Below are 7,153 nucleotides of genomic sequence, written 5' to 3'. Positions count from 1 at the left end.
CCCCCCCCCCCCCAAACAGACAGGGCAAAGCCCGGATCCCAGCTCTGTCTCTTACTAGCTGTGCAGCCCAGATGCATAATTTGTCCCGTGCCTCAGTTTCCTCATCTATAAAGTGCAGGCGATAACATCGAATTGCAGAGGGTCAGAAATAAGGCATGTGAGGCACCCAGTATACCCTAAGCACTCAATAAATGACAGCTGTTATCATTCCTGAAGTCATGAAGAGGTCTGAGGTCCCTGGGAAGTCCCGGGGACCCTACAGTGTCTTGCTGGTGTGTCACAGACTTAGAGACGCTGACAACTGGGGACTTTTCCCACGTGGGGGGAAAGCGAGTCCAGACCCTGCTGTCGCATCCGGCTCTGGTCAACAGCCGGCCGGCAGGTCCACGTGCCACACGCCCATCTCTCCAGACCCTGACTACAGCAGCAGCCTTGAATGTGCGTGTGATTCTCTCCATTTTCCAAACATTCAGGGAGACCGTGTCGCCTGCCTGGGTCCCCTGGAAAGTGGGGAGCGGCAAAGAACGTGAGTCCAAGCTTCCCAATTCCACAGACTTGTTGTTTCGGCCGTTTCTAGACCCCATGAGTCCACTCTGTGCCTTTGCATATTGGCCATGCCGCTCCTGAGCTTGGGACACCCTCCCCGCCTTCTGGGCTCTTCAAGCCCTGACATTTTCTGCAAGTCCCAGCTTACAAGGCCCCTCCTTCTGGAAGCTTCCCCTTGGCTTCTGGGGCAAAGTTTTTGGTTTCTTCTCAGCTCCCACAGTCCTTTGCAACGGGTTCTATTACAGCCCTTATCTTAACCACCATAATTACCTGTTTAGGTCTCTGTCCCATGAACTGCATGCAGCAACCCAGGGGCCAAGGCCTGGACTTGAGCAGTCGGTCTGTTATCTCCAAGACTCGTCTCCTCCTCTGCCCTGGATTATAGTCATTTACATTCCTGCCTGGCTCCCTTCCCTGGTAGTCTGCGTTTTAAAATGGTTTTGTTTATTTATTTTTTACAGTTTATTTTATTGATTTTGAGATAGAGAGCGAGTGGGGAAGGAGCAGAGAGAGCGAGCGCGAGAGATAGACAGAGAGAGAATCCCAAGCAGGCCTTGCACTGTCGGCAGAGAGCCCGACACGGGGCTGGAACTCACGAACCAGGAGATCGCGGCCTGAGCTGAAACCAGGAGTCGGCCGCTTGACTGACCGAGCCACCCAGGCGCCCCTAAAATGGATTTAAAGTCATTTCACTGTAGTTACCCGGTGCTTTCCCCAGCAACAAGTCGGTTGAGGCCCCCACAGTTTCAAAAGTGCAGGTGCAGGAACCAGGCAGGCAGGGCACAGTAGTGGCTCTGGGAAGGGGAAGGGGGAAGGGGGAGGAGGAGGAGGGAGGGAAGAAGAGGAGAGAGAGGAAGAGGAAGAGAGAGAGGAAAGAAGGCGGGGAGGTCGAGGGAAGGAAGGAAGGAAGGAAGGAGTGCAGGGACGCTCCCGGTGGCCAGACGTAGTTGGCTGAATAATGACCCACCAAAGACGTCCACGTCCTAATCCCCAGGACCCAGGAATATGTAACTTTACGTGGAACTGGATTTTGCACAGATATTTAGATTAAGAATCCTGAGGGGCGCCTGGGTGGGTCGGTCTCTTAAGCGTCCGACTCTAGACTTCGGCTCAGGTCACGATCTCACGGTTCATGAGTTTGAGCCCCACATCAAGCTCTGTGCTGACAGTACAGAGCCCGCTTGGGATTCTCTCTCTCTCCCTCTCTCTCTGCCCCTCCCCCTCTGTCGCCCTCTCTCTCTCTCTCTCTCTCTCTCTCAAAATAAATAAATGAACTTGACAAAAATAAGATTAAGGATCCTGGAATGGAGACATCCGTTGTCCTGTACCATCGAGGTGAGCCCAGCACAATCACAAAGGTCCTTAAGCAGGGAGGCGGCGAGAGGTGACGTGACTACTGAGGCAGAGGTCAGCATGGCTTCTAGAAGCTGGAAAAGGCAAAGATACGAATTCTTCCCTAAGGGCCTCCGGAGGGAGTGTGGCCCTGCCGGTACCCCGAATTTGGCCAGTAAAACTCGGCTCAGATGTCAGACCTCCAAAATGGTAAGAGAATAAATTGGTGTTTTAAACCGCTAACGTTCTGGTAGATTGTTAGGGCAACATTAGGAAGCTACCACACGGTCTGGCTCACCTGCCCGTTCCCGGATGCAGGGCTGCGGGAGGAAGGGGTAGGCATGGAGTCCGGGAGAGGGTGGGTCCCCAAGAGCAAACGGGAGCACCTTTACCGGAAGAAAAGGAGGGACGGGAAGGGAGAAGACACAAAGACACCAAGTCGCTGCGGGATTCCTTTTACGTGAAGTGCGGCGAAGGAAGGCAAACTGGCAGAGGGAGAGGCGGACAGCTGGGTTAGTTCAGGGGGAAGGGCAGATACTGACCAGGGAGGGGAACCCGGGTGTCTCTGGAAAGCAGGGAACGTTCTGGCTGGATCCGGCGTACCTTCGAAACTGCCCATTTTACAGATGAGGAAACAAAGGCCCGCGTGGTCGGGCGCAGAGCACGTGTTGAGCAGCTGAACCAGACCCAAGCCGGTCGGCCAGCGCTCTGCACCCCGCTGACCCCCTTGGGTGTCCTGCTGGCCGGGAGGAGCCCAGTGTCTCCTAGTGTCCTCTCTCTGATGTCAGTTACTCCTCTGGGACTCCGGGGATAGGGAGTGGGTCTCCTCTCCTTTCGTGGTGTTTCTAGGCTCCTGGAGCCCGCGGGGAGCGCCCTAAGCCTGGGTTCACCTCTCTGGATCCTGGGACCCACCTGGGGTCTCACCGGGAATTGCTCTGGAATCACAAGACCTCCCGGGCGAGTGGACACCATTCTCAGCATGCCCTTTGCCACCCGTTCTCTTTCATGCATCCAACAAACATTTCCCGAGGGCCCATGAAGCCCAGAAATTGAGGATACAGTGGAGAACAAGCCCGTGAAGGCGCCCGGCCTCCGTGGAGCCTCTCCGCCTGACCAGACGGAAGCCTTTGGCCATCTCCCTGATACTTGCCCGAAGCAGTCTGGAAAGAACAGGGCAGAGAAGGTATTTTTTCGTTTTGTTGTTGTTGTTTTGTTTTGTTTTTTAAGGTTTTGTTTTAACTCTTCCGTTGACTTGAATTTTTTTTAAGGTTTTATTTTAATTCCAGTTAGTTAACACACAGTGTTCGGTTAGTTTCAGGCGTACGATCTAGGGAGGGCGCACTTGGGCACATCGCCCGGCGCCCATCGTGACAAGTGCACCCCTCAATCCCCTTCCCCTCTTTCCCCCACCCCCCACCCCCCACCCCCGTCCCCTCTGGTAGCCATCAGTGTGTTCTCTAGAGTTAAGGGTCTGTTTCTTGGTTTGCACGGGTGGGAATGCAAACTGGTGCGGCCACATTGGAAAACAGTGTGAAGGCCCCTCAAAAAGTAAAAATAGAACTACCCTGCGAGGGGACCGCTGCGTATTTACCCGGAGCATAGAAGAACACTCATTCAAAGGGATCCATGCACCCCTATGTTTAGAGCAGCGTTATTTACAATACAGAAAGTGTTATTTAGGCTCCTTTTGCAGACGTGTAAACAGCAGCTCAGAGAGATGGGAGCCCAGGCCAGGGTCACTGCAGCTGGAAGGCGGGCCTGGCACTCAACGCCCACCTGCCTTGGGATAAAATTACAGGTCTATCTCCCCTCGTGGAACTGTGGGCTCCAGGAGGGCTAGGGCGGGATTGGCGTCCTTGAGCCCCAAGAGGGCCCTTAGCTACTGCTTGTAAAACCTGGGTCTTTCTCCCCACTGGTGCTGCTGGGGCAGAGAGAGAGCTGGCACGGACAGGCACCCTCCCTCTCCCCTGCCTGCCTCAGTGGGACGTGCAGCCCTGCACGCCCCTCCCAGGAATCCCTCAAGGCCAAGAGGTGACTCAGCGCCTTGGTGCCAGATGCAGGGCCCAGGGCAGGGCAGGGCTCGGGGGCGGGGCAGCCCCTCCCTCCTGGCTCCTTCCTACCACACCTGCTGCTTCCAGTTCTTTCCACTTTCTTGGCCGCCTCCGCCTGCACCCCCCCCCCCCCACCTGGGTCCTGTCCTCCCTCTGACCAGCCATCCTCACCCCCTGGGCATTAAGGCAGTGCAGGGCGATGTGCAGGGTGTGGGGGGGTTGCTCTGACGAAAGCTCCATACAAGCCTCTTCCTGTAATCCTCTCTGCAATCCTCCCAGGCCAGAGTGGGGACACTGAGGCTCAGACTGGGGCCATTACTTATGCAAGGAGCTGAGATTCGAACCCAGCTCAGCCCGACCGCAAGACAGGCCAGCCGGTTTCCAAAGACTTCGCACGAAGAAAAGCTTATAAAGTATCTCCATTTTTAATTATTAATTACATATTGAAATGATATTGGAGATGTTGGATTAAATAGAAATATGAAATCTGAGTCAAGCTCTTTTCCTTCTTTTCATTGTATAAACATGGTTACGGAGCATTTTCCGTATTAAATTACGTGTGTGACTTGCGTGATAGTTGTGCTATCTGCACCCTGACTTTGTTTAAAAAAAAGTTTTTTTTAATTTTGTTTTTAATATTTATTTTTGAGAGAGACAGAGCGTGAGTGGGGGGAAGGGCAGAGAGAGAGGGAGACACAGAATCCGAAGGAGGCTCCAGGCTCCGAGCTGTCGGCACAGAGCCCGACACAGGGCTCGAACTCACGGACCATGAGATCGTGACCTGAGCCGAAGTCGGAAGCTCAACCGACTGAGCCACCCAGGTGCCCCTAAAAAAATTGTTTTTAATGTTTATTCATTTTTGAGAGAGAGACAGAGAGACAGAGAGACAGAGTATGAGTGGGGGAGGGGCAGAGAGAGAGGGAGACACAGTGTGACCTGAGCTGAAGTCAGATGCCCGACTGACTGAGCCACCCAGGTGCCCCTCTGCATCTTTAATATCATCCGATCCTTAAAACCATTCTGTGTAAACTGAGGCACACACATGCAGGCACAGCCAGGGGGCGGGCAGTCTGGGAATGTTTCCCAGGACTCCTGATCCCTGCATCGGGGGCTTCAGAAAGAGTGTCTTACATAACAGGAGACAGAGGCGACCCCGACAGCTGGATGCCCGGGGCTGACTGGGCGGTCGGTAACAACCCGGGCCATACGACACGCGGTTGGTGCGGTTCGGGACACGCAAAATCGTTCTTGTCAGGCTTCGGCAACTCCAGAGAGCTCGCAAATCACTTCGCAGAAAGCGTCAAACACGATTGTCTACAGCAGCCCCTAGCAAACCACAACCCACGGGCCGGATCCGACCCAGTGGGGCCGGCCAGCTAAGAATAGATCTTACATTTTCTTTCTTTTTTTTTTTTTAATTTTTTTTAAACGTTTTATTTATTTTTGAGACAGGGAGAGACAGAGCATGAACGGGGGAGGGGCAGAGAGAGAGGGAGACGCAGACTCGGAAGCAGGCTCCAGGCTCCGAGCCGTCCGCCCAGAGCCCGACGCGGGGCTCGAACTCACGGACCGAGAAATCGTGACCTGGCTGAAGTCGGACGCCCAACCGACCGAGCCACCCAGGCGCCCCAAAAATTGCATTTTTAAGTGGTAGGAAAAAATCCGAAGAAGAGGTAACATTTTTCATGGCAGAGGATAATGATGTAGAATTCAAATTTTAGTACCTATAAATAAAGTTTTATTGGAACACAGCCACGCGCATTCATTTCCATATCCTCTACGGCTACGGAGGCAAAGCCGAGTGGTTGCCGTGGGGACCGCGTGACAGGCAAAACCTGAGATATTTACTATCTGACTCGTGACAAAGCTCCCTGCGCCCTGGTCTCGAGTTGACTTTTTCAGATGATTCACTGTCTTTGGAATATTCTGTATTTTTCTTTCTTTTTCTAAAGGTCACCGCCTCCAAAGACCAAGACGATTTAGAAAACAAAACAAAATGAAGGGACAATTTCTTCAGCCTGGCCCGGCTCCAAGGGCAGCGCCCGGACGAGCAGAGAGCCCGCCGGCCTGCTTCTTCAGCGTCTGCTCTGGGGAAGGGTACGTAGGTGTGGAGGCGGGCTCAGTGCCAGACTCCCTCCCCCTGACTTCCTTAACCTGCAGGGATGTAGTTAAAACCGAATCTCCGAAAGGCCCCAAAGAGCATCAAAGACGAAAAATCTGTCCAGTGCAGTGTGGCTAAGCACATGGGCTTGGGGTCAGGCGGATCTGACTTCTAACCTCATCTCCCCACTTCTTAGCTGTGTGACTTGGAACAGGTTACATAACCTCTCTGAGACTTAGTTTGTATTTAGGGGGAAAATGGGGGAAATGGCACTTAACCTGCGTTAGTCTGTTGGGGCCTCCATAACAAAGCACCACGGACTGGGTGGCTTAAACAACAACGATTTCTTTCCTTAATATTCTGGCGTCTCTAAGTCTAAGATCAGGGTATCAGCAGCGTTTTCTTCTGAGGCCTCTTTCCTGTAGACGGCTGTCTTCTCCCCGTCTTTCCTCTTCCCTTTCTCTGTACTTGTCTGTGTCCTAATCCCCCTTCCTACAAGGACACCGGCCTTATTACACCAGGGTCCACACTCTTGACCTTATTCTAGCTTGATCACTGCTTCACAGTTCCTGTCTCCAAAAACGGTCACATTCTGGGGCCCTGGGGGTTAGGACGTCAACATACGAATTTGGGGGAGACGCAGTTCAGCCCATGACACTGCCTCATAGGGTGCTAGGAAAACTGAATGAATTCAGGACCACATAGCACAGTTTCTGGAATATCAGGGAGTCGTTAGGAAATGCTAGCTCTAATTTTCGTTAATAATTATTATTGTTGCCAAGCACCTCGGTGGCCCAGTAGGTTAGGCCTCCGACTCGTGACTTCAGCTCAGGGGAGGAGCTCACGGTTCCTGGGTTCGAGCCCCTTATCGGGCTCTGCACTGAGGTGCAGAGCCTAGTTAGGGTTCTCTCTCTCTCTGTCTCTCTCTGCCCCTCCCCTGCTCCTGCTCTCTCTCCCTCTGTCCCAAAAATAAAAAGAAACTTAAAAAAAACTAAAAGCAATTATTATTGCCGCTGTCGTGACGGAGCCACTCCCGTGCCTGGAACAGCACTGACAGCCTTCCTCAGAGTTGGAGGCTTTAGTGGCTTCCGAGTGGCCCCACGGGGTACAGCCAGGCGACACC

At 53.3% G+C, this 7,153-nt stretch overlaps 1 long non-coding RNA gene across 1 annotated transcript; it reads left to right on the top strand.

Moving 5' to 3' along the window:
- Nucleotides 1-1,798: 1,798 nt before the first annotated feature.
- Nucleotides 1,799-4,584, top strand: LOC128312877 (uncharacterized). The gene is made up of 3 exons (XR_008292740.1): nucleotides 1,799-3,061; nucleotides 3,572-3,676; nucleotides 4,209-4,584. It is a non-coding gene; the product is annotated as an uncharacterized LOC128312877 (long non-coding RNA).
- Nucleotides 4,585-7,153: the final 2,569 nt, after the last annotated feature.

Source organism: Acinonyx jubatus, chromosome F2 (genome assembly GCF_027475565.1).
Source record: "Acinonyx jubatus isolate Ajub_Pintada_27869175 chromosome F2, VMU_Ajub_asm_v1.0, whole genome shotgun sequence".
NCBI lineage: Eukaryota > Metazoa > Chordata > Mammalia > Carnivora > Felidae > Acinonyx > Acinonyx jubatus.
This window is presented reverse-complemented; position numbering and strand designations above follow the sequence as displayed.